The 27,180-nt window shown below is 40.9% G+C and overlaps 1 protein-coding gene across 2 annotated transcripts in view; it reads right to left on the bottom strand.

The window, feature by feature from the left end:
• LOC130709391 (uncharacterized) overlaps positions 1-27,180 on the bottom strand; it is an 80,634-nt gene that overhangs the window by 42,083 nt on the left and 11,371 nt on the right. Inside the window, exon 1 of one of the 2 annotated variants that reach the window (XM_057558310.1) lies at positions 26,348-26,614. The exons of the other annotated variant lie outside the window; for it this stretch is intronic. The gene's annotated coding sequence lies outside the window, so the exon portion shown is untranslated. Of the gene's footprint in view, positions 1-26,347; positions 26,615-27,180 lie in introns of those variants that run through there. 2 annotated transcript variants of the gene reach the window in all.

Genomic DNA, 27,180 nt, shown 5'->3' with positions numbered 1-27,180 from the left:
TGACATATAGAAAGTATATAATCAACATTTGTCTGTTGAAACTAACTGAGCTTTAGCCGGACTTTTCCCAACCACAGGCTGCATTAGGACATCAGGATGTCCCATAGTCTTCAGATTCAGCATAAACAGAAGTAATCGTCTCCTGTGGCTGATCTTCCTTTTTTAACCCCTATTCTTTTCTCTAAATTCAGAAGATGGTACCTTTAATACCCAGGTACCTAAACCAGAGTCCAGAGTCATCCCAGGATCTACTGTCTCACTACCACATTGTCTTTCAGATTCTACCTCGAAAATGTTTTAAATACACCCCTTCCTCCTCATTCTCACTGTCAATGACCTTCACCCCTTCCCCCCCAGTTTCACTGTGAGAGTCGGCTATTTAATATCTCTGGCTCTAGTCTTGCCCTGGTCCAAAGTGCTGTCAGAATGATCTTACAGGATAAATTTCAAAGTCCTTGTTGTGGGACAGATCCTTTCTCTCCTGGCCCCTTGCTCATTTCCGTCTACTCTCTCCAAAAAGAATCCTTTTTAAGGAAATAATTATTTACTAAGAAGGCTTGGTTCTCGAGTGGCTTTATGACCTCACACATTCTGTTCCCCCTTAGTGGGTGCCCTTCCTCCACTTGCTTCCCTTCCCCATTTGTTCACCCAGAAGGCTCCTCTAGACCTGTAAAGCTCACTGTAAGAGTTTTCTTCTTCCCCTGCTTCCCCCAGCTGCCTGGTGGTCACCTTCCCTCCTCCAGGATTCTGTTTATCATTTTTGCCACTTTATATTGGACTGTTTATTCATCACTACACTACACAGTACTCACCCTGAAGGGAAGACAATTTATCTATGATTCCTAGGGATCCCTAGCACCTGGAACAGTGGTAGGTACTCAGGGAATGACTGAATAAATGAATGAATGGACGAGAATGATGGGAAATGGGACACACGTATAAAAAAGCCGTGGGAGAAATGTAAGCATGTATACAACGATAGACATAAAGAAATGCACCTTCTCTTGGAAAACCTCTGCTCTGGGCCTAGATAGAAGGTGGCCTTTCTTCAAAGATGTCCTCAAGTCTAATTATTTCACTTACTATGTCTTTTAGAAAGACTGTGGGAAAGAGGGAAGCTAAAGTAAAAGGGACTTCGAGTAAAAGAAGTCTGCTAAAAGTCCTCTTGAATTTGCCCTCCCATTTCATCTGATCCGTTTCTATATTTGAAAAAAAGAAAAAAAAAAAGTAAAAGGTTCCCACTCAGATAGGTGTATAGAAATCACAAACTATTAATTTTTGTTCTGTTTGGAACCAAGTAAAATGACAAAGAGACTGGCTTGTTTTTGCCTTTTTTCCCCAACAAGCTTTCTGGTTCAACATTGCCCAGGTATGAAATTTAATGAGAGAAGGGTTTTAAGCATTCAGTGAGATGTTGGACCAAATGTGATTCCTTGCAACTCTGAAATTTTGTGATTCCATGAAGTCAAGCATTCTAGGTTAAATGGTCAACGGGGTATTTGTTAGGAAGAATTTGTTCTGTTAGGTTATAAAGCCTCTAAAGGCTGTGGAACTCAACCTTTTACGAGATAATTCGACCACATTTTTCCCCTAAAGCACTTAAAACAGAGCCCTATTGGGAGAAGTAACGTGACTAGAACTTTCTTGGGATGAGTGGGTCCCTTGGAAGTCTAAAAAGATAAGGCATTGGCTACAGAGGTCAGTGGGATCATTAGCATATCAAAAGCTTGATACGCAAGGCCTTCCAAAAGAAAGGAAACAGCAGGCTTTATCAAGGAGAGTGAATGGGGCTTACCAGTGTTCGTGTGCACAAGTGAGTTACAGAGCAGTATGCGTGCAATTTGAAAGTGTGAGATTATTAGAGCTGAAATGAAACATAAAATTTGAAATAGATAGCCAGCAGTTGAGCAGAAAGGCAGTCAGACCTGCTGGGTCACTAGCAATGCCACCCTCAAAGTAAATAAGGGTATCTCTGCATTAGGAGGAGGAAGAGATTGATTCTTGAGATTGGGGTGGGGGTGGAGGTCGTAGGACAAGAACGGATTTAGGTTTCATTATGCAGGAACACTACTTGCTTTTACTTCATTTTTTTTAAAATAAATTTATTTAATTAATTTATTTTTGGCTGCATTGCGTCTTCGTTGGCTGCACGCGGGCTCTCTCTAGTTGCAACGAGTGGGGGCTACTCTTGTTGCAGAGCACGGGCTCTAGGCAAGCGGGCTTCAGTAGTTGTGGCACGTGGACTCAGCAGTTGTGGCTCACGGGCTCTAGAGCACAGGCACAGTAGTTGTGGTGCACAGGCTTAGTTGCTCCGCGGCATGTGGGATTTTTCCGGACCAGGGATCGAACCTGTGTCCCCTGCATTGGCAGGCGCATTCTTAACCACTGTGCTACCAAGGAAGCCCGCTTTCACTTCTTATAGTCTCATTATTTCCTCACATATTTTCCTTCAACAGAGTTAGGCATTATTCCCTACTGAGTGTCAGTTACAAGCCAAGTTTGATGCTTTAAAAAAATATTGATTTTTGTACCACTAATTGTTGAACATATCTGGTTTTTTAAAATAAAATATTTTCTCCTTGCTCTTACTGGACTCAAAAATAAATGAAAAAAAAATGAATGGGTTCCATTTTGGTCTTCCCTCCTAAATTTCCCTTAGACATATATCAAGTATGTGTGAAATGTCAACTCAATTAGAATATTTTGGAAATAAATTATCTATGATGGTGAAAAGCAGGCCAGAGTAGAATTGCTATTGTAATAGTAACATGTTAAGGAGATTTTAAAAATCTTACCCTGATTTCCTAGCTTCCGTACAGTCAATGAATTCACTTTTACAAGAATTCATTATCAAAGCCAATGGGTTTGTAAAATCCACTTGTTGGAGTTGTGTGTGTGTGTGTGTGTGTGTGTGTGTGTCAGGTGAGGGAGGGTTAGGAAGGGGTTGCTTTTTTTAGAAAACAAGAGAGGAAAAAAAGAATACAATATCACTTCATTGAGTCAAACACAACTGCAAACAGACAATGTTAGTATTTGCCCCTTTCCCACATTGGAAGATGTTCTTTTCACCCCTTCAGCTTCCTAACCACCCAGACTCTATTTCCCACAGGGTCCAATTCAGCCTTTTTTTCTAGCTTCCGTACAAGATTAGTTAATAAAAGATGCCTGATGCAATAACCTCACATATCCAGAATCCTTCTCTGATTAGCTTTCTCCCAGCATCCCCACTACGCCTCCCCCTCCCCCATGGGATATCATAAACATAAAGAAACCCTCATAGTTAGGTCTTAAACCTATAAACAAAAGACAAAAGACAATGAAGCTTTAGCCTCACTTTCACAGCTCCCCTCCAGGGTCCTGCGCCTAATTAATTTTGAATATTCTTTTCTTCAGGAGAGTCCCCCAAATTGAATAAACTTCAAGTTCCCCCAAACCTGGACCCACCTCTGCCTATACATATATTTGATTCTCAAGTACCCAGCTAACCCCTTTCCCAATAAGGCCCCAATGGCCATTTCACCTGAAGAATGGAACCCACAGTTGTTTAATCCACACAGATGTATGAAGGGGCAGGGCCACCACACAGCGCAGATTTTCTGGTATGCTTCCTACTTCAAATGTACCCTCTTGTTTCTAGACATGCTTTTATACCAACCACATCCTTTGCCTTGATAAATTCTTAAACTATCTCCCCCCCCCCATACCTTTACAACTGTTCATATACAGGGCCCTTGATTGTAGGCTCTCAAAGAAGGTTGATCAAAGGGCTAAGAATTTAAAAAACAAAACGAAACAGGAGTTTGGGGTTCTAGCAGCTTGGAAATTGCAAGTGTTATGTTGGTTATCTAGGAAAGGGCCAGCAGCTGGTAAGAGGATGGGGGTAGAAGTGGGTGGAGCTGGAGGGAAGGGAATTAAACATCTACTGGGCACCTACCATATACCAAGAGCTGTTTACCATTTTACAACCATATCGCATATAACCCTGGGAACAACAATCCCCATTTTAAATTCCCTTGCACTTTGCTTAAAGATCCAATATTTTCATGATTTAAATGAGTGTAGAGGAAGTGAGGCCAGTCTCATGGAATTTGAGCTGATCTGGGGAATTTATTCAAATTCTCAATCACAGAATACTCTGGTTCTCAAGGCAGCCAGCCTTCTAGGGCCCATGTAACTTAACAGAGGCAGTCGTGGAAGGGTGTGCTCCCCAGCTTTCAGCATATCTTCACTGTGACATAGGAAGAGCTCACCAGCAGCATTTGGCCAGGCAGGAGAAGAATGCTGAATGACAATAGCAAGCAACTTGTAAATTTTGTCTCAGGCATATTTTCTTCTGAGATGGATGGTATTAGCATCCCTGCAAGAGGAAAAGAAGCCTACTCTACTACTTATGTGTCCACAGTTAAACTGTGAAAAGAACAGTGGAAATCCACTGAAGAGTTGTATGAGCTCAAGCAAGTGATCTCACTTCCTTGGGCTTAAATTTTCTATCGTATAAAATTAGGAAGTTGGAATAGGTGACGGCCAACATTCTTTCGATCCTTGATATTCTATCATATGGTTGTTTGAAAGTACATTGGGTCTCAATTTCCTCATCTGAAGAACATCTAGCTTGGTTTTATCATGGCTATAGGGCTATGAGAAAGAATGGAAAAATGGAACTCAAGAACATCAACAACAGTGCTACCCAATGGAACTTCCTGCAAAGATGGAAATGTTCTCTATCTGCACTGTCAAATTTGGTAGCCATTAGCTACATGTTGGCTATAGAGTGCTTGAAATGAGGCTAGTGTGACTGAAGAACTGAATTTAATTTTATTAAATCAAATGTAGATGGCTACAGGTGAATATTGGCTACCATACTGGATAGGGGAGATGTAAACTTCATTTAAGCCAGAACTTGATAAAAACAAAAGAATAAGAGAGTGGTTTGAGAATTACTTCAATGGAAGAATAAAAGAAGGCATGAGTTTAATTCAGGCAGTTTACAATCAGAGCACTATTATTGTTTTAGACCTTCTAAAAAGAAGGATGGACTCTCATTTTGTAATGAAGGCAATAATAGTACCTTACAATTATATATGACTTTATGATCTCCAGAGTTCTTTCGTGACAATAATTTGGTCCTCACAACAACCCTGTGATGTAGAAGACAAATAATATGATCTCATTTTACAGAGGAGCAAATTGAGACCCGGATGCTTGCCTAAGGTCACAGATTTCAAACAGTAATGAAGCAATAATTTAAATCAATCAATACAGACTTCATTTTTCTGGTTCCTTTCACAGACAGTACAACCTCCAATCCTACCTCTTGCCTAACTTCATTGTGGAAGTGGTAACAAATTATACAATACTCTTAAATATGATAATAGGAAAGATGAGGAAAAGCAAGGGACTCAATAATCTACCATCTAGACCATCAAAACCTAAAAGAATCAAAAGTTAGTTGTGTCTCTTGTGAGAAAAAGAAAAGAGTGAAAAGTTAAGTCCCACTGTGTGCCAAGTGTTTTGCAGATTGTACATGACAGAACAAGTTCTATGAAACAGCATTCTCAGCAGCATTTTATCGTTGATAAAGTTATTAGTCTGAGATCACACGCCTATTGAGTGGTACAACCGGGATTCTGTTCTACAGCTCCTGGCTGCTTTCAGAAGTCACATTCACATTCAAAGGAAGAGAAAGATTCCTACCCTCTTCCCACCCTCCCACAAACTCTCCCCATACACACACCTCACCACAGAGCATCCTGCAAAGTGGGTAAGCATGCAGGCTTTGGAGTCACTGAGACTAAATTTAAACTTTAGTTTTGACATTTTTCAAGGATTTTAATGCTTCCAGTCTTGGTTTCCTCAATTGCAAAATTAGGGAGACTTTTTACCTACTTTACAAGGTTTTAAGGTGGATTAAATGAGATAATATGTGAAAATACTTATTACAGTACCTGGCACAAGTGCTTAGTGAATGAAAGTTATTAATATTTTGCATTATTATTACGGTGCTACAGACTCTGTGGTCAACTCTAAAAAGGTATTGCAAAACTATTTCAGACAAAGTAGCATTTTTGCTAAAGTCTACCAAGTAGACAATCTCTGGAGGACAGAATACACTCACCTGGACAATGTAGGCTGAGTCGGAGATTATGGCTTTAGGATCAGCGATTGAGGCTGAAACATTAAAGTGATGCCTTTGCTCAAAAAGGCCCTGGAGCTGTAATATGTTTCCTGACTTTTCATCTCCTGGAAGACAGACGTCAAACCTGGGCCTGTCTTGAGCTCTAGTCCCACATATCCAAGTCTTTGTTGCCCATCTCTACCCGAAGTGACACCTGAATAAAAAGCCAACATTCTCCAAAGAGAATCCATTCATTCATTCATTCATTCATTTGGCAACTATTTATGAAGCACCTCATATATGCTAGGCTTGATTCTAATAATTGAGATATAGTGATGATATGGACACAGTCTTGGAGCTTACTTTTGTTAGAGGGGAACAGATACAATGTACACAAACAAGATCATTTCAGATTATGGCAAGTGCTGTGAAGAATAAAAGCGGGATGACGTGATAAAGAGTGGCTGTGGGCAAAGGGTACGGTAATTGATTGGTTAGGAAAGGCCTCTCTGAGGAGATAACATCTAAGCTGAGACCTGACCGACAAGAAGGGCCAGTTATGTGAGGGCAGAGTGTTCTGGGCATAGGGTACAGCAAATGCAAAGGCCCTGAGGCAGGAATAAAGTTGGTGCATTTCAGGGACTGAAAGAAGGCCAGTGTGGCTAAAGCTGAAGTACTGGAGAGGGTGCCAAGAGATGAGGTTACACTGAACCAGGGGCCAGATCATGTAGAGCTTACACTAGGCCATGGTAAGGAGTTAGTATTTCATTCTAAATGCAGTGGAAGGCCATTTGGATATTATTAAGCAGGGGAGCAATGGGATCTGATTTGCCTTTTAAAAAGATTATTCCTAATCCTGCCATCCCCTCGCCCAAACACATAAATGTAAGTACATAAGTGCATGCATCCAGTTTCTCTTAAGAGCATCATCATTTTGCCAGTTACCTGCCATGCGTGAGTCTCTCCCCACCCCCATTTAATCTGTTGCCAAATCCTATCAAGGCGGCCTCTTGTGTTTCTGAAGCTCAACCCCACCGTCGCATTCCCAGTGCCATCACCCTAATTCAAGTCCTCACCACTTCTCGCCATTACTCTAGTAGCTCTCTAACTGGTCTTCCAGACTCTGGACTGACCCTTCCACCCCACATACTACTGCCAGATAAATCTTCCAAAAGTAAAGGTCTGCTTATGTCACTTTTCTTGTTCAAGAACTTTCAATTGCTCTCCACTGCCCAAGAAACTCGACTATAATTCTCTAACTCAGTGATTAAAATCCTTCACCATGTATCCTAAGCTACTGTTCTCTCCATACGTGCCTACATTCATCCTATGCTTTGGCTAAACTGGTCTATTTACTCTTCTTGGCACATGGCTTGCTTTTATTTATGCTGTTTCCTGGGTCTGAACGGATGCTTCCTCCAATTACATCTGTGAGATGCCTTATACTGTTCAATCCCTGGAGTCAAATGATACCATCTTCGTGATGCTTTCTCTGCTCTTTCTGACTAGATGTGAACCTCCCACAGGATTTTGCCTGACTCTTTTTAAAGCATTTATTAAATTGTTCTTTGTATTATAGTTATCTGTGTCCATGTCTTACTCTGTACAAAATTATTAGCTCCTGGAGGATGATGACTGAATCCTATTCATTTTTTATGCTTGTTAGTCCCTAGCAGAGAACATAGTGTACAGGAGGTACTTGATAAATATTTATTGAATGAATGAATGAACAAATAGACAATTAAACCTAAAATTCATCTTTAGGTGGCGTCGTTCAATAAGATGATTTTAGAAAATTATGAATAATCATTAGAGGGAATAAGAAGGGCCTAGCCCTCTAATCTTCACCATGGCATTTAAGGGCTCCCGGGAAACACAAATAAGCATGGAAATAGGTTTCCATTGTTTTACATGGAATGGATGTGAGAAAAAGTCACTTGGGAGTTGCCTGAAAATCTTGTGCTGTGTTAACAGTGCCCTAGGACACAGATTCTGTGTCTGTGGCTCCCACTACCCACAGTCCTTCAATCCCCAAGGTAGGTTTATGGGAAATAATGTAGAACCATTGCCCTTAGCAATTAATTTTGAGTTGAGTAGTTCCTTTTTAGAAAAAAAGATAAAAGTTTCAGCTAATTCCCTAATTCTTCACTGTACTATATTAGCATTCCAGAAAGACTGAATTAGCGTGTTGGGGTTTACCTCAATCAGCTGTGTCGGGGAGTTCATTTATCTTCAGCGATGTTGCTTTGGAAGAAAAGTACTGAATGAACTTCCTCACCGAGCAAAGCCTTCTGTTTACGTAGAAAATGGGCACAACGCTTGCTTGGGAAGCAACAACGCAACCTTTCCTCATTCACTATATTTTGCTTCAAGCACAGACCTTGACTCTCTTTATGAAGGAGGATAATCGGATGTCCCCATTATTTAAATTATACATATTGATAGTGCATTGTTTAGTTGCAAATCATCTGTTATTAATTATGTCTGAGAATCATGACACTCCCATGAACTAATGGTGCCTTGTTTTTATCACTATTTAATGGTTAAAGAGACTCCTCCTGGAAGGTTAAGGAATCCACCAAAGATCAGTCCCTCAGCGAGAGAGCAACGTGGCAGTCAACACTTCCTCAGTGTATGGCTCACCTCACGCTGGAGTGGCGCCCCCTTATGAATCCCATCCGTGCCCACACACCTTCTTCCCTACCAACAAGCTGGATACCAGTCATGATCTGAGCAGAATGGCTGGTTCCCTGAATCTTCTGTGCATCACTTCTGTTGTTTTCTTTTCCTTTCTTTTTTAACTTTACAACTGTAATTTATTTTGAAATATGAAGTCCTCATAGCATGTGCTGAGGAATGGAAATTGACTTTATTACCAAGAATTTAGGTAATTAGCTTTTACCAGCTTCTTAAAATCTCTGTTTTCTCTGGGCCTAGCTCCTGGCCTTCAGGACCAACTACTGTTCAATTGCCCAGAGGGTCCAGGAAAGAATCTTTTTTTTTTCAAATGCTGTTTTTGTGTCTAAGAGAGATCAACAGGAAGGAAAGGGTGTGAGTCCTACCTATGCTTAGAGGGGAATGAGGTATCCACTCTCTTGGCTGTGGTTCGCCGGGGGAAAGAGGAAGAGAGTGCATTTCTTTTATGATGTTTGGCTCCTTGAGGTCAAAAGTACTCTCCTGTAGTTCAGGAAAATGAGGTAAAAATGCCATTTCTGGATTTCAGCAAAGTAATTTGCAAGGGGTACATCCACGGGTAGAGGAGAAGGGATGTGAAAACATGGGTGCAAATCCTGGTTCTGCTTCTAACAAATGATCCTGGGCAAGCTCTCTCACCTGTCTCAGGCTCATTTTGCCTAACTGTAAAACAGGAACAGTAATATCTGGTTCATGGACGTTTTGCCCAGGTTAAATGGGATGGCATGTGTAAGGCCCCTGATATTCTTATAAACAAGATAGAGAAATATAGGGTATGACAGAAGAATTTGGTGGATTGGTACTGAACAACTAAAAGATTTCCTACGACCTCCCAACCAGCTCTGTCTTTGGCTCTGTCTGGCTCAATTTGTATAGCAATACTTTTGTTAATGCTCTGAAAAACCTTTTTTAAAAATCTCATTTGTGGATGTTACAAAATTGGGAGAGGTGAGCGTCAAATGCAAAAACAAAAAACAAAGAACAAACCCCAACAAAACAAAACAAAAGCCCAAAGTAAAAAATCCTTAGAAAGTCAATTCTAACAAAATAAATTTTAAAGTCCAGGTTGCCTGCATAGCAGTAGGTGTTTTAAAAAAAAAAAAAATAGAGAAGGAGAGTAAAGAAGAAGGGGCTGAGGAAGGAGGAGTTTATAATTCTGTGATGAGGTGCTGGAAACATCAAATGTACTCACAGGTTGTACCAAGAGAAGTACTGTACCTAAAGCAAGGGAGGTGATAGTTCTCTACTCCATACGAAACAAAATGATCAATTCTGAATGCCTCTCTTTAAAAGCAATACAGACATCAGAATAGCGGCCAGAGAGATTTCTATACCATGTCCTATAAGGAACTCAGATTGTTCAACTTAGAGAAAAGAAGTCTTGGAGGGGCCCTCATACTTGTTTTCAAATACGGGAAGGGCCACGTGGTGCTAAGACAATGAGGCTAACTCTAGATGTCTCCACACATAGAACCAGGACCAGTGAGTAGATGAAAGCAAAGCTCACAAAAGGTGCACTGAGCTGCCCAAGTGGCCCTGCCCTGCTGGTGCTTCTCAGAGGCCACAGGGCTCCTTGGGGGAATGTCATGTTCGGGGTTCCAGCACCAGACAGAGACTGAACCAGAGGAACTCAGATTGTCCTTCTACTCTTAGAAATCCATGGCTCTCTTTGACTCCAGGGTCTCTCAGTGTTCCCCTGAGAAAAGGTTTTGGAGAGACAAGTCCAAAAGTAACTGCTTTTACTAGAATACATTGTTTTTATTATTTATTTTCTAAAATCTCTGAGTCCTGGGCAAGCACTGATTTCCATCAGCAGCATAGTACTATGGAAAGGGCACTGGATTTGGAGACAGACTAATTTGGGTTAAACTCCAGCTCTAACACTTATCTGCTACTTCACTTCAGGCAAATGACTTGACCTCTCTGAGCCTCACTTTCTTCATCCGGCAATATTAATACTTAATTTAAGGGTTGTTGGGAGGATTGAATGAGGTACCACATCTCACTGATTCTAAGATGCATATTTTTCACGTTCAATAGTTCTGAAATCAAGATGTATTTTAACATTGACGGTACACCATGGTTTAATTGGGAGAAGTTTTTTTTTCTTTCATAGTGGCACATAAAGTAATGTGGATCTTACAAAAATCAATTGCAATTTATATTCAAAGGCATATGCTCACATATATTAAACACTTAGCATAATAACTGGCATACAATGAGTGCCCAATACAGTGTTAATTCCATTCTTCCTTTTCTAGACAACTGCTTCAAAACCTCTTGAGGAGAAGGGAGGGCCTCAAGAATTAATTATTGGAATTGGCCTACAGATTCTCAATACAGAAAATTAATGAGAAGGTTCACACCAGATCCTATGGAGGGTTATTTCTACTCTACACACACACACACACACACACACACACACACACATATAATATATATTGGGACTTCCCTGGTGACGCAGTGGGGTTAAGAATCTGTCTGCCAATGCAGGGAACACGGGTTTGAGCCCTGGTACGGGAGGATCCCACGTGCCGCAGAGCAACTAAGCCCGTGCACCACAACTACTGAGCCTGTGCTCTAGAGCCCGCGAGCCACGGCTACTGAGCCCATGTGCCGCAACTACTGAACCCCGGGCGCCTAGAGTCCATGCTCCGCAACAAGAGAAGCCACTGAAATGAGAAGCCCACGCACCGAAATGAAGAGTAGCCCCTGCTCGCCGCAACTAAAGAAAGCCCACGCGCAGCAACGAAGACCCAACGCAGCCAAAAATAAATTAATTAATTAAAAATTAATTTTAAAAAATTAAATGAGAAGGTTTACACCAGATCCTATGGAGGGTTATTTCTACTCTACACACATACATATATACTATATATGTATATATATATACTCTTTCTCATCCCATTTCCTTGTCATATAAACTTTCTGTACTTTTCCAACTGTGCTTGTTCAGTTTATTTTGTTTCACACATTTTTTGAGTGTAAGGCTAAATGTTTTTGCCCACTTTATCTTAGGAAAGAGGATATCCCTGCCATCACCAACACTCTACCTGCTTCTCCAAAACCTACCATCAAGTTTAATATCCTTCAGCTCTGACTTCTTTCCTCTTCTGGTGCTCAACTCAAGATGCTTTACTTTGTCACAAGAAGCATATGATAAACTCAATGCTGCAAGGATACATCAGTCAGGGAAATTTTTTCTTGACCCAGCTGGTCCAGAACATAATCATCAGAGAGGTTTTTGTAGTCAAATACTGTGGTTGTAAATGTGGATTTTTCCTCATATAAGAATATTATCTAATCCTTTATAAGATGTTATCAAGTGTATTGTCTCACTATTATTTTGTGTTGGTGAGTTACCTGGGTTAATTACATATTACACAAAATTGACTTCTTTATAGCTGCCTTCCATTTTACTACTTAATGGTGATATATCATCTCATCTTACAGCAATATTAGGAATTCATTTGCTAGCTCGTTCTCTCTAATCCAACTTCTGCACAGTGGATTGGTGCTTAGGACCCTCACCAGAAGATGTGCAGTGGCAAAGCTGAGTTTTGTTTTTGTTGGTATAGTCAGTTAGCTAGTTTATCAACGTTTATTGAGGGCCCACTATACACCCACCACTGTGCTAGGTTCTGGAACTAACCAGAAAGATAAAAGCTAGACCTTCAAGGTATTCATCTGCTAGGCCAGACATGGAAGAGAAGCCATACTGAGCCAGGGCTCTCTTAAGTGGCTGACACTGAACTGACTAATCTGTGGTTTCCATTCCCTCTGCAAATGTAAAGACAAGGTCCACGACATGCTGAGTGATCAGAGCCAGTAGTGGCTACTCTAGCAGGCCTGCACCCTGCTACTCCCACCTGTGGAGTTGTCTGCTCACCAGAAGCCAATCTGTTTGTTCCCAAAGTTGTTTATGCTAGTTCTTCCTATTATCGTAATTAATACAATTTAATTAAAGTTACTTAAAGTAATGAAATATGAGTGCAAAAGAGATAATTTGTTTCTATAAGATCCAAGCTGAATGTTTGGGAAAGGCACATAAAAGGTGAGTTACTGAAAATGTACTGTCAACTTAGGCGTGGGAGAGCCAACTGTAAAACATCATTAAATCTGGAAAAATCGGATTGCCTCACAAAATGTCTTTAAGATCTCGCTCCACTTTAAAGAAACTGAGACAAAATGATTGTGAAAGCCTCGGAGGTGTGGCTTATACGAGAAGTAGGATGCAAAGCACTAATGGGAGGCCCTAAACTCAAAAGACAGGCCTTGGCCCTACATCAAAAACTTGAGGGATGTTTTAAGTTGAAATAAAGGCTTAAGGAATGATTCCATCATTTTGTATGATTCTTGCTTTAACTAACTTGTTCAGCTAAGTCAGCAACTATCAACTGAATAGGGTATAAGGGTTTCTACTGTTGTTAACATAACAGCCTGTTAAGAGCTATAATACAGGGTGTGCAGGTAGACAAGATGACTTCTTCCAAGGGAGGAGAGGGCTTAAGATGGGCTCTATGACAGAGGTGAGTACTGAACTGTGTGCCCGAGGATAGAGTAGGAGTTCCTAGGGAAATGAGGAAAAGCCAGTCACTCTCCAGGGCAGGTACTGTCACATGAGTCTATTTTTAGACTTTTAAAATCAACCCAGAGGCAAGTTAGCATAGGTTTGATTCTTTACTCTGTCATTATTATCTGTCTCTAAGCAAGCTGTCTGTGCCTCAGCGTCTGCATCTGGAAGGTGAGGATAATTGCAGTATGCACCTCAAAGGGCTATTGAGAAAATTACCGGAGATGACCTTTAAATAATCAGGCATTAATAAAAACAGATGCAAAATTATCTTAAGGTTTTCTGGGAGCAAGGGAATAGGCATGCTGCAGATGATTCTGGAGATGATGGAAATGTTGCATACCTCTTCTAAAATCTCCTGCCACGAGCACAAGTAGTAGAAGATTCAAGAGAAGGGAAGGTGTGGTGTAAGCCCCCAGGTGCTGGGAGCCATGTCTGCTCTTGAGATGGGCAAGACAAGTAGGAAAGCAGGAGCACTTGACAACCAGCTCTCAAATTCATACATTACCGCTCACCAACCACTTCCACTAGCTTGTTTAGTTCTCCCAACAAACCCGTAATTTTACAGATCCTTCATTTTACAGATGAGGGAACTAACTGGGTCTCATAGAAGTTAAGCATATCACTCAAGGTTGTACAGATGATAAACAGAAATGATAAAATAGAACCCTGCTCACCTTATTCCAAATTCTGTGTGCTTCCCAACACCCCAGACTGTCTTTCTCATGAGCCATTTAGTTGACAAACCATGGGCTGCTATGTCTTGTATTTATTCATCTGTTAAAACTTTTCATAGGACAGGATGCTGCAACTAATAGCTAAAATGAGGGTTGGAGATTATCAAGGATTTCAATTATCCTGCCTATCTCTGGCCTCCATTACCAGGGATAATCAGAAGCTAGCTCTAGCAATTTTCTGAAACTTTCATTAATTTTAAATAAATTTATACAATGTCATTTTCCCCCCTTTATCCAAATTAAAATGTCCTTGTCTTTTCAGTTTCTCTTTACAGGCAAATCCCTTGTATGTCTTGGAGACAGTCTGTTGTTTTTCTCTGGATCCTTTGTATTTCTGCTTTGTTTTCTTTGAAATGAAAGGACCCAATGCCGAATTCTGATTTTAAGGTGAAGTCATAACATCAATGTATATCATTAAAGTGTTTTATTGTAATTACAGAAATAGTCAATGCCAAATTATGTGCACTATATTATTTTCTGCATTATTCTTTATCCCATTCTCAAAGTTAATACAGCCTATTATATCTCATTCATTCTTCTGACTACGGCTGCACAGCAAGCAGATGTCTCCATTGAGCAATCCACAATGAATCCGAGATCTTTTTCCTGAGCACTTACAAGTAGAGTAATTCAGAGCCCATCAGTGAGTATGAGCTGTTTCAATTGTTCCTTCCAGTGTACATTAGCGTGTACTTGTCTACATAAAATTTCAAGGAATCACAGATATTAGAGATGGAAAAGACCAGTTTGTTTACCAAGCCTGAAGGAAATAATCCTATCAGTTCATGCCATTTTAATGATGCTTATTAATAATAATTACAATAACTGTTTATATTACATGGTTTCTTTCATTCTAAAATCAGTAAGATGTTACTTTTTTTTAAAGCAACATTTCTTTTCTAAAAGGGAACTGGGGCTCGGACATCAATGTTAACCATACCCAAAGCCAATCCAACGAAGCCAAGAATTCGACTCAGTTCAATAAACACCTCTGAGCACCAACCACTTGTAAGGCTGGGACCCTGTTGGGTATTTTGAGGGACACATCGGTGAATAGAACCTAAGGCCCTGTCCTCTTGTTTATTACCTGTTAAGGGATTTGTGATAGTGAACACATATGTATAGCTATTATGATCATTCCAAGAAAAGTACAAGTAACATGGACACCATGGAGCTGGAGAGATTTCTCAGGCTCTAGGAATTGAGAAAGACTTTGTGAGGACTTTGTGACATTTGAGCCAGGCCTTGAAAAAAAGATGAGCCTAAAGTCCATTGACAGAGCTTGGGAAAAGGGGACTTGAGCAAAGAACCAAAATAAATCAAAACAATAGATCTTAGCTGGGTTTCTACCTCACAGCGTAAAGACAAGTATGGACATTCTCACTGCAAGTGGATAAGGTACGTATGCAGAAGATGTCTACTTGGCCTCTATAAACAGGATTAAGATGTGGAAACTCCATTTAATTAACAACCTGAAATAACAATCAGAACACATAGACTACCAATCATGAATATACTTATGGAGACAAGACAGAATGTTTTAAATTAGGATGTCTCAAAAAAATTCCAGAAATCCTGCTATTGTATGTAAGGAAAATTGGGAAGTCCCAATTACAGAGAAAAATCTCCAATCAAAGTGTAGATGGATAAATGACCTATCTGCCGGTACCTTAGTACTACTTAATACCACTCAATGCAGCTGAGAACTGATACTGGGGTAACATTTGGCCATTGGAGGGATTTGCAGGCCCTTGTTGGTTTGCTGGACAACTACAGATCCCCAACTGAGGATGCACAGAATAGAGGATTCCATTTTATGATTCCTTCAATAAAAATATAGATAAGTATAGACCACAAAAATGCCAATATGCCTCTGATTTTTTCCTTTAATTTTTTAAATTTTTAAAACATTTTTTAATTGAAGTTTAGTTGATTTACAATGTTGTGTTAGTTTCTGCTGTACAGCAAAGTGATTCAGTTATACATATATATATTGATACATTCTTTTTCATATTCTTTTCCATTATGGTTTATCACAGAATACTGAATATAGTTCCCTGTGCTATACAGTAGGACCTTGTTGTTTATTCTCTATGATTAATCAGAGTAAATGTTTCTCCACTTTTAGTCAAAGAGCCTAATCTTTGAAAACTCTATTGTCTGACAATATATTACCACAGTAGTTAGCTACTTTATACCACCCTTTATAAAACCCTTGACGTGAAGAAAAAGGAAGCTATAGAAGCCTTCTAGTACTTTGATATTCGTCCCCTCACAGACCATTGCAAATGCCATCTCCATCATGAAGCCTTCCCAAGTTCCTTCCACCACCATTCCCTTCACCACCAAATTAATGTTCTCTCTCTTGATTCCACAGTCCTTCGATCCATTGCTATATGCTTTATCATTTGTTGTGTGAGCATCTATCTCCCTCCACCACAATGAAAGCACCTTAAAGAGAGGGATTCAGCCTTATGCATTTTGCATTTCCATAGTGTCAAGACTATTTTTCACTGCCTGACCCACAATAGACATTCAACACATGTTTGTTAAATCATTTCACCAGGTCTGAGAGACCTTATTTTGACATATTCTAATTATTAAAAAAATTCTCCCTTTGAACCCTTTCCAAAATTTGCCCTTGCTGTCTAATCACGGCACTCAGATTCAGATGCAGCATAAGTGTGTGTATGGCTACCACTATTCTTCATCAATCAGCATGTTTCTCTGGTAGTGAACTGCAGAATTATTGCCCTAAACCAGACCTGAATCTTGACTTAGTCACACTCACATTCATCAACTCTGTGATTTTGGAAAACTTTAGAGTCAGACTGACCTAAGTTCAGATAGACTTACACACAAGCTCTGATTTGTCACTTACTAGTTGTATGACTTTGGGCAAGTTAAACTCTCTAGACCTTAGTTTCCTCTACTATGAGATGAAGACATGAATAGCACCTATCTTGGTTTAAATATGACAACACATGGAAGGGTTTAGCTCAGTGCTTTACACATAGCAAATACTCCATTAAGTATTATTATTGTATCCTCATTCATAAAGTAGAAATAACACCTGAAACTTATATAATACTGTACCTGTACCTCAATAAAAAATAGAAACAATAATACAAGACCTGCAGGACTGCTATAAGGAATAAATGATATGACAAGCAAAATTTTGCCCAGCACATTGTTTGGTCAATGTTTCCTTCCTTCCTATGTGCTAGAATAATTGCTACAATTGACTGAGCACCTATTACATTCTAGGTAATGTGTACCAGTCACTTTAAATATATTATGCCATCTAATTTAATTCATATAATAAGCTATTGAAATAATAATCATTAGCCCTATTTTACAGATGAGTAAATTGAGTTTCAGAGAAAATATATAACCAGCCCAAGGTCACATCACTAGTTGATGACAGATTATTCCAGAAGCTAAAGATAAGAGGAATCAAGTACAGAACAGAGAAGTAGAGGAAGAAAATACAGGAAGAGAATATAGGCAGAAACTCCTTAACCTTAGTATTCCTATTTGTCGTCTAGCCCCTAATTCCAGGATGATGCTTGCTTTTTTTTTTCCATGTCTTGCGGCATGCAGGATGCGGGATCTTGGTTCCTGGACCAGGGATGGAAACTGTGCCCACTGCAGTGGAAGCACAGAGTCCTAACCACTGGACTGCCAGGGAAGTCCTGATGCTTGCTTTTTAAACTAGCCTCTGGGATCCATACCAATATAGTCTCCCTTTCACTATTCACCTACTTTCGTTTTTAATAAATGTATGAAATGATGTCACTCATTAAGAACTAACTCTAATACACTTCCCTCTCTCAATTTCTTTCCTGGTTATAAATTTGCTATTTGTTCCCACGGTCTTCTTATTTCAGTTATAATAATCATCATCCATGAAACATTTTAATTTTTAATAATCTGGTTATCCTTAATTTCTTAGACTTCCATAATGGACTCATAATAGACATGTCAAGTACATTTGTTGCCAGCTACATGGAAGGGAAGATGGCCCTTCCATAGTTCCTACTAAAAGGCAATCCAGTTTTGTACCGAACGACAATCCCCCGTTCCCACCCACCTCCCTTTGCTGTAACACCCTGGACTAGAGATGTAGTTCTGACCCTTGGGCAACTCCAATCACAGGCTAGTTAAAGTCCTGTAAGGAAGGGCAATGGAAAGAAGTGTTGGATTCTTTCTTGGGAATCTGAATTAGGGAATTCTGAGAGAATGAAGCAATTAACAGGGAATACTACAAATGAAAGAATATAAGGACAGAAGCTATGAGGAAGAAGCCAGGAAGGAAGTAAGGTAGAGATGGTAGGGTTTTGGACATGGGGGGTCTTGGCAAGTCAAAGAAGCAACAATTCCGTGTAAGCAAAAGCTATGAGATTGAGAGCGGTTACTCAGAATAAAGCTAGAAGACCAAACCAGCAGGTAGCAAAAGGAGCCCAAGTAAAGCAGACACACAGTGAGAGGACGGGATGGATAGAAGACAGAAAGTTGTCCCTAGAGCTGCTTCAGTAGCTGAAAGATTTCTAATTCTGATTCCAGGTTCCATCTGTGAGCATCCTCACAATGAACGCCCCTTTTCTTGAGGAAATTTCAGTGAGTCAGTTCTTTGTAACCAGCATGGCTTTTCTAGAGGGTTCAGCACTTAAAACCTTTTTTAGAAGATGAAAGTTAAGTTGTACTGTTCCCCTTCTTTGTTTCAGATGGGTCACGATTGCGGATTCCTGGAAGTCAGTCACTCACCTTACTATCCTGATTGTCCCGACTTCCCCAAAATATCTCTATATTTTCCCTTTTCTGAGATAGAAGAAAGTTCTCTTCAGCTACTACCTAAATATCAAGACAAATTTCACCAACTCATTTATCACCTGATTCTTTGAAATAAAAAATAAACTCTTAGGTAAGGGAAGCACAAGATCCAAGAATGGGAAACATGACAAATAAGCTGTAGGGGAGAAAAACTGGACATCAGAAAAAGGAGGATTCAAGGGTATAAAAATACTTCGTTATGAATGTGTAACTTATTCTTTGCAAAGGGGGAGAAGAGTGAATACCCTAATATAAGAAGTTTCTGTTTTTTAAAATGTGGGACATAAGATTGTATAATTTAAGATTTTTACCTGTCATTCTTTTTGTATTTAGTTAAATTTATTAAGAAGCTATATTTCAATATAAACTGTTTATTCATTCAACAACATTTATTGATCACCTGCTCTGTTTCACCTGCTAGGCATTAGGGGTACAAAAGCCAAAGACAGCCCCAATCCTTGATGGGGCCACAGACCAGAGTGGGAGCCAGATGATTCCAGTGCAGCATGATAAGGGCCACATAAATGAATGCCTAGCCCAGGAACAGTGGAGCAGAGGTAGGGTGGTTTGGGTCTAAGGAGCTTTCCAGAAGAAATGCCCAGGATCAGTTTTAAAGGAGTAGCGGGAGTTGGCTTGGAAAAGACAAGGCAGAAGAATGTTGCAGGCAGAGGTGCCTGGGCACTGGCACAAGAGCTAAAATCCTGCATTCTTTAGAGTATGGTTGCCTTAAACAGCCCAGTATGTCATGGATTTCTATACAATAAATCACCACTCCTCAGAGCAAGTGTGCCCTTGACCTGCATTCAAAAAGTCCCTTGTCCACAGACCCTCAGTGAAATTTTCCTCCTCAAACATATACTAACTACACAAGCCCCAAGGGTAATAGACAGTCCAATATATCTAGTATTAGGCAAGATAAAGCTACCTCAAGATTCACAAGTTTCTCTTCTGAGCAAATGATGGCTTGGCTTCTTTCAACCACCATTACTGTTAATTTTGAGTTTGTGAATTTATTTTTCAAGAAAAAGAGTGATTCTGGTTTTCATGGAAATCATTTCAGTTCTCCAGAGCTTTAGATTAGAGGCATGTTGAATCTTTAAGTGAATAGCATAAAAATGCTTTTGATAATTATTTATATCATTAAAAATTAGATTGACAGCAATAATATGTAGAGTATTATTTTCCATCATAGTTTATCATTTATCAATAACCAAACACTACACATATTTCTAGAGAGTATATTCTTACATTCTAAAAAGCGTGCCGGTATACTATGTCACAAACCTATTCCTGTTTCCCATCTTTAAAGTCAATAATGTCTTTCTCTTATGTATCTCCTTCCAAGGATTGTTATATAAGGCTAAGTAAGATATCCAATGTCAGAAATTTTAAGCTATCAAGAATAAAAGAACAATATAAGTGAAAAAATTATTATATGTGGTTTTCAAAATTCCCTTCCCTAGTTAGAAAGTAATTATATATTATATACTATTTTTTTCCAGATAGAAATAAGACCAATTCAAAGAGAGTCAGTGATTTACTAATCGTCAAAGCAGCCTTGAACTGGTCCCCCTTGCTACAAGGAAGATGATGTTTCTAAAACATGGCAGAAGAATTTACTCTGGGGTTCTAAAAATTGCATTAGGGCTTCCCTGGTGGCGCAGTGGTTGAGAATCTGCCTGCCAATGCAGGGGACACGGGTTCGAGCCCTGGTCTGGGAAGATCCCACATGCCGCGGAGCAGCTGGGCCCGTGAGCCACAACTGCTGAGCCTGCGCGTCTGGAGCCTGTGCTCCACAACAAGAGAGGCCGCGACAGTGGGAGGCCCGCGACTGCGATGAAGAGTGGCCCCCGCTCGCCACAACCAAAGAAAGCCCTCACACAGAAACGAAGACCCAACACAGCCAAAAATAAATAAATAAATAAATAAATAAATTTAAGAACAGTTTTAAAAAAAAATTGCATTAAAAGCTACCATGTAAAATTTTTAAATTATATCTTTTCAAAGCTTTAGCCAATTTCAAATGAATAGTGCTTGGAATTACGCATAGAAAACATGCTTAATAAAAATGTCATTCATTCTCAATGCTCTTTGTCCCACTGTTGGCCACATTTTAGAAGCAATTTATTACTCACATCCTAAAGGCATCATATATATATATATATATATATATATATATATATATATGCACACATACATTTATTTATTTATTTATCATTCTATCAGCAAGTCTTCAGCAATATCCTTCAGGAGTTGCATATCATAAAGATCATCAACAGTCCTGTCATCCCCAAAAGCATAACATTAAACATACAGCATGTATCATAAACACTATAATTGCTTAAACTGGTCCCTTGCATCCTCAAAACAACATGTAAGCATAATGCAAAAAGGAACAGCACAATTTCTGTGAAAAAGCTGTGAGAATGGTGAAGCTAAGAGATGTACCCAGTGCCCATCCATTTTAAATTCATACTTATTATACAGGAAGACATGCATTCAAAATCGTTGATTCTTTTGAAAATGGTTCTTAAGTCTCCCTGCACATGTGCCTGCATGCTGACTGGCAAATTCTCTTAAAATCCATAAGTTAAAATCCCACTTTTTCCTATTGTGCTTTTCACTTCAAAATGTCAACATAGTTTGGGTGTAGAGGAATTAATCCCATATATCCACAAAAGTCACATTTCCCCTTTGGTAACCATAGTTCTTGAACTGGGCCTTGTGTAAGGTGACCAAAAGACCAGATTCATGGAAGATCCTATTCATAGAATCAGAGAAATACTCAATAATGCAGCTGGAAGGAAACAGAGAGGATTTAGTCCAACCCGTTCATTCTAAAAGAGGTCCGGAGAAGAAGAATGGGGAGTCCTAGGTCATAGATTGGCAAAACCAAAACCAGAAACTGGTCCAATGTATTTTGTAAAAAAAACATGTAATTGTTAAATAAGAATTGGGGATCCCTCTCTTCTGATCAACATTCTAAATGTTAGTCTTTAAAAAGGGGGCCAAAACTAAAGCAATTATTTTAATGCCATGTCAACACAGTACTCTTGACCTGAATATCATGGTGATTTGGTGACTGCCTCACTCCTTTGCTTCTCAACTCTTGAAGAGATTTAACCTAATGGGGAGATTTAATCAGTTGGCCATCTTGCCCCTTATGTTCTTGTGAGTCCTTGGATGAGACACATAAACTTACTCAAATATAACAGAAGGATAACAATATACTTAACTAAACAATGTTATTTAATTACAAGAAAGGACTAAGCAGATATCATTTTAAAGTGCATTAAAATGTCAAGACTTAAAGGAAATGTAGAAAATTTCCATTTTACATCTTATATGTATGTCTCTTTGGGAGTGGGCGGGGCCACAAAATTTCCTTCAGTAAAACTACATGCAAAAGCAGTGCTTGTAACCAAGGAGTTTTGGTACTGTCTTCCATGTTGTACTGGTTTTAACTTCAGTAGGACTAGAGGCTCTAGCACTTTTATTTATACAAGTATCCACACACTGTACCTTTTAAAATAGTATCACAGTCTTCATTCTTATTCCCCCCGAGTTAAGGATGACTGAGATCACTGCTGCCTGGCTGCCCAGTTCTGTTCAATCTTTTCCCCAACCAGATTCTTGTTTTCTTCACTTCTTAACTCCCCACTCAGATTACCCCTCTCTTTGGATTACTCTTCCAAGGCAACTCGGAGCGCCTCCCCCAAAGGCAGCTCCCCAGTGAGTAACAAGGGGGGTTGGGAGGAGTGTCTCGGAAGTGATCAAATACATGCAGATGAAGTCATACAGCTCACAGGAGAAGGCAGTGGCCACAGGTGCCAAATGCAGGCGACTACCCAAGCGCCGGACAGGGCAGTTGCGACAATGTGGGTCAGCAACCTCACTGCGTAACAATGTTGGGTGCGTAGAAATGACTCTTATTCACATGACTTGACCACACAACCTGCGTGTGGTCTCAAAGTATAGGCGCCAGACCTAATGATTTATGTGGGGGGGGCGGGGTGCATATCTGTCCTTTTAAACTATGAAATTAATCTAAAAAAAATGGATTGACAACATTGAAGACAACACCCCTGAGTACTGAGAAAGACACGATGTAGAAAATAGTGGTACAAGCGTTAACACAAATCTGCCTGCAAGGAAATAACTGGCATTTCAATCAAATATTCTCTCCAAACAAGACCGTAAGTGGGGTGTCGGGGTGCTCCTACCTTTGACCTCATAAAACGAGTAAGATTTTCATAACCCAACCAAAAGGCGACCGATGGAAGAGATTTTAAAAATGTTCTCCCTTTATGGATATGTGTCCTTGTTGGTAGGGATGGGCAAAGCCATTTCATTACACTACTATCTTTGCAATTCCAAGATGACAGTGATAACGGTGGAGTGGCCTGCAGCTAAGTGTTTCGTATCAACTGGAAGAACTATGGAACAAGTACAGTGAGACAAGAGCCTCACTAGCCACATGTCCCCCGCCCATGCGCATCTGGTTTAACAGTGCACAGAGGCTATAGCTAACGTGAATCACCCAGATAATGACAGTTATATAGGCTGGCTCACAATGAGTGTGAACTTGTTTAATAATACAAGTGTAAAAGGGTTAGCAGACGTTATTTGTGTCTCTGTTGTATTGTGTGGAGGAGGGTGGGGGGAAAGAGAGAGAGGGAATTTTCTGCTGTCTTTGGAAACACTGGACTCCGTGTGAGTAGGAATGCTACCAGCGGAATGCAAGTTGGCCAGGGCAAGAAGAACTCAACCACAAAGGCAAAAAGACAGTTAGCTTATGCCTAGTTACAAACTTCAGGTCAATGACTTATACAACTTTATGCCCTGTATTATCGTATCTGCATGCTGTTCAATGTATATTATCAATCTTATAATTACTAATTTGTTTATGCAGTTAACGTTGATTCTACCACCAAGATTGCAAGCTCCCTGAGAGCAAGGGTGCATCTGCCTTGTTCTTTCCTACATCCTCAGTGCTCAGCAAGGTGCCTGATACATAGCAAGTGCTCCTAAAATACTAGTTGAATAAACAAATGAATACACGAATGAATTCATGCAAATTCATGTTGTGACACATGTTTGCCACGTTTGTGCCTTGAGCAGGGCTGAGTGTGCTGTTATAACAGAGCACAGCAAAAAGAACTCCAAAAGGTGCCTATCTTTGGCTGGCCCAATGCTGGAGTAGGCAAAGTCAAGTGTGGAGGCCAGGTAAGGGTGGCTGGCATAACGACTGACACGCAGGGCACTCTGAACACCAGGGTGTGATCCAGATGCAACCACAGCTGCATTGAGCCCCCTCAGAGCGGTGCTGATCTTTCCCGGGCTTTAGTGTTCTCATTTAAAACTTGAGGAATAACCTTTCTTTTCCCTTGCAGCTCTGAAATTCTAACCATTTAGGAAGATATCTGGACCCTGAAATCTTGCCAGAGACAAACCATGGTAAGACCTTCTGCTTACAAAGTAGAAAACAATTAATTTCTAAACTATGAAGTTCCGTTCTAGTTCAATGAAACATTTTTAGGGGGTAGGGGTGGCTTCTTGCCAGATCCAAGCCGGTTAATACCTTCCCTTCATCCTTTCCCACACCCAGAAGTCAGGTTCTCTAGGCCTCAATGGGAAGAACATAAATATTCTCAACCAGGGCTGGCGCTTTGCTTCAATCTCTAGCTATCACAGGGAGTCGGTCTGATAAACATTTGCAGTTAGAATGGAAGGAAGCACAGCCTCCCAGACTTTTACAGATTTTTTTTTTTTTTTGGACAAGTAGCAGAGTCACAGAAAACCTAGAATTAGGTAAGAAAGCAAAATTCCTTCAGAGAATTCAAAGAGAGCTACAACTGAGAGCCTTGAAACAATCACTGTTACAAGAACTGAGGAAGGGAAACCCACAATTCAAGAAAAGAAGCAGACATTTTTTTTTCTTAAAAAAAATTTTTATCTGACTATTAGGCACCGATTTTAGTCCTCTACTCCAATCTCTCAAGATGTCACTTTAAAAAGCAAAGGTTTTATCCACAAAACCACCAGCGGGTAAACAGCCTTCACATTCTTACCCTCACGCACACAGTAAGATATTTACTCTCTGATAAACAGCAATTGTAAATAAATCTTGTTTAATCTCTAAAAGCCAAAATAAAAATCTTTAACCTCCAAGGTAGAGTTTATAGATGTGCCTGTATGCCCTGCCAGCGCCAGAAAACACAAGGTCTTGAATAAACTCCTATAACGGGAGGCATATTTTCTGTCTCAAGCATCTTACATTGACCTTCTTTTTAAAAAAAATATGTACCAAGGAGGAGGAAAGGGGAAAACCCAACCCCTCCCACCCCATTCTCTGTACAAATCGACCAATAAATCTAACGAAAAGACACAAGAGAAAAGGACAGAAGCCAACAGGTGGAAAAAGGCTTTTTGTTTCCTTAGAAATGCTCAGACACTTGATCTGTGTTCCCCGGTCTATTTGTCTCAGGGTGTCTTAATGATGGTTTTATTATCGTGATGATGATGATCAAGAACAATGATAACACTTCTACTTTGTGATTCCACAGCATTTCTAGCTCGAAGCTTTCTCCACGCGTTTGAGACAGAATGGTTATGTGTTCCGTTTTACCAAATCCCAGGGAGGCATGCAGCACCCCCGGTCGGCTCTCTGGATTTTACAGCCGGGGAAACTGAGGCACGGGGCAGCCCACAGCTGCTTCACGGTCCCTACCACCAGAGAAATCCCTGAGACGGGAAAAGTTTCTGGATTGTCTGGCGGCAGAGTTCTCTTGCCCTCCCTCCTAGCCTGCCATGCCGCTCTTTCTCGGAGCGTCTGGGCTCGGGTGGTAAGGATTGGGGTACCTCCCCTTCACGACGAGCCACGCCAGGGCAGGGTGTGGGAAGTCCACACACGCACACGCACACAGGCACACTCGCACACACAAAGCTCCGTGCAATCTCTGCAGGCACTCGGCAGAGCCTCAGACGGCCCTTGCTCAGCCTGAGAAGGCACAGCTCAAGCTTGCAAGGAGGCCTCCTTGGGCTCCGGGCTGGGGCTGCTCTGAACGAGGGCTCTGCCCTTCTCTCGCTCTCTTTCAGGCTGCTCTCTCTCTCTTTTTTTCCCCCTCACACCCTCCACCCTCACACCCTCCTCCCATCCCTCTGCATCCACCCCTTCTCCCCCAACAACCCAGAGGCACAGATCGTGTTACTGGGGTTCCCTAGAAAGAGGGGCCATCCCCAGCCCTGAGCGCCTGCGAAGACTTCCAGGGGCAAGGCTAGAGCTCCAATTGCAGGACCCCAGCGCTCGTCCTGAGCAGCGCAGAAATGAGACCCCGACTTCCAGGCACGGGCGAACCAGCCTGCCACAGAAGAAGGAATTGTTAGGGCTCTTACCTTTTTTATGAGGAGAAATTCTGGAGAATCATTTCAGAAACTGAGGGGGGAAAGTGAATGAAGACAAAAAAGACCCTTTTCCTGCAATCCCTGGCCTCCTGGTATCAAGACACTAGGACAACATCAAAGCAACTTAGGGGGAACACTTTAGGGGCCTATTGTCTGCTCTGGTCTGATCTGTTTTTCTTCTGACTCCCCCTCTTGCTGCGGTGACACTTGGTACGGCCCAGGCATTCATGCCAAGTAGCTTTCACACATGGAAGCTTGTCTCAAGCAATTGCTGACAAGCCACAAACAAGACATTCTCCCTCCCTTCTCCGCGCCCCCCCTCCTCCCCCCTCCACCTTTTCCTCCCCCCACCCCAACCCCCGTCTCCCCTCCTCCTTTCTTCTGAATGCAAACTAAAACTCTCCAGTGACAGGCAGGCTCGCAGGCTTGGCCTAGCTGCGCACGCAGACACACACACACACACACACACACCACACACACACACACACACACACACACACTCTCTCTCTCTCTCTCTCTCTCTCTCTCTCTCTCACACGCAAGCAGCTCAGCTAGTTGCTGCTGCACTGGTGGAGTTAAGAGACAGGAAAAAGCCTAGGCTGAGTTGGGGGCAGGGAGAGAAAGCGAGAGGGAGAGCGGGAGAGCAGCCTCCTGTGTCCTGGTAAAATGGCAGAAGAGAGGTGAGCCCTCTGCAAAAACAGCAGAGGCCACTCACGTGTGCACACAGACACACACTGGGAGGCAGTCTGAGCTCCAGGAAGAGTGAAATCAATGACTCCACAAAGGAAAAAGCCTTGTCCCGTCAGCTGCAGCTTGGGGGAGTG

The sequence above is a fragment of the Balaenoptera acutorostrata genome, chromosome 1 (assembly GCF_949987535.1).
Source record: "Balaenoptera acutorostrata chromosome 1, mBalAcu1.1, whole genome shotgun sequence".
In the NCBI taxonomy this organism is placed as follows: domain Eukaryota; kingdom Metazoa; phylum Chordata; class Mammalia; order Artiodactyla; family Balaenopteridae; genus Balaenoptera; species Balaenoptera acutorostrata.
This window is presented reverse-complemented; position numbering and strand designations above follow the sequence as displayed.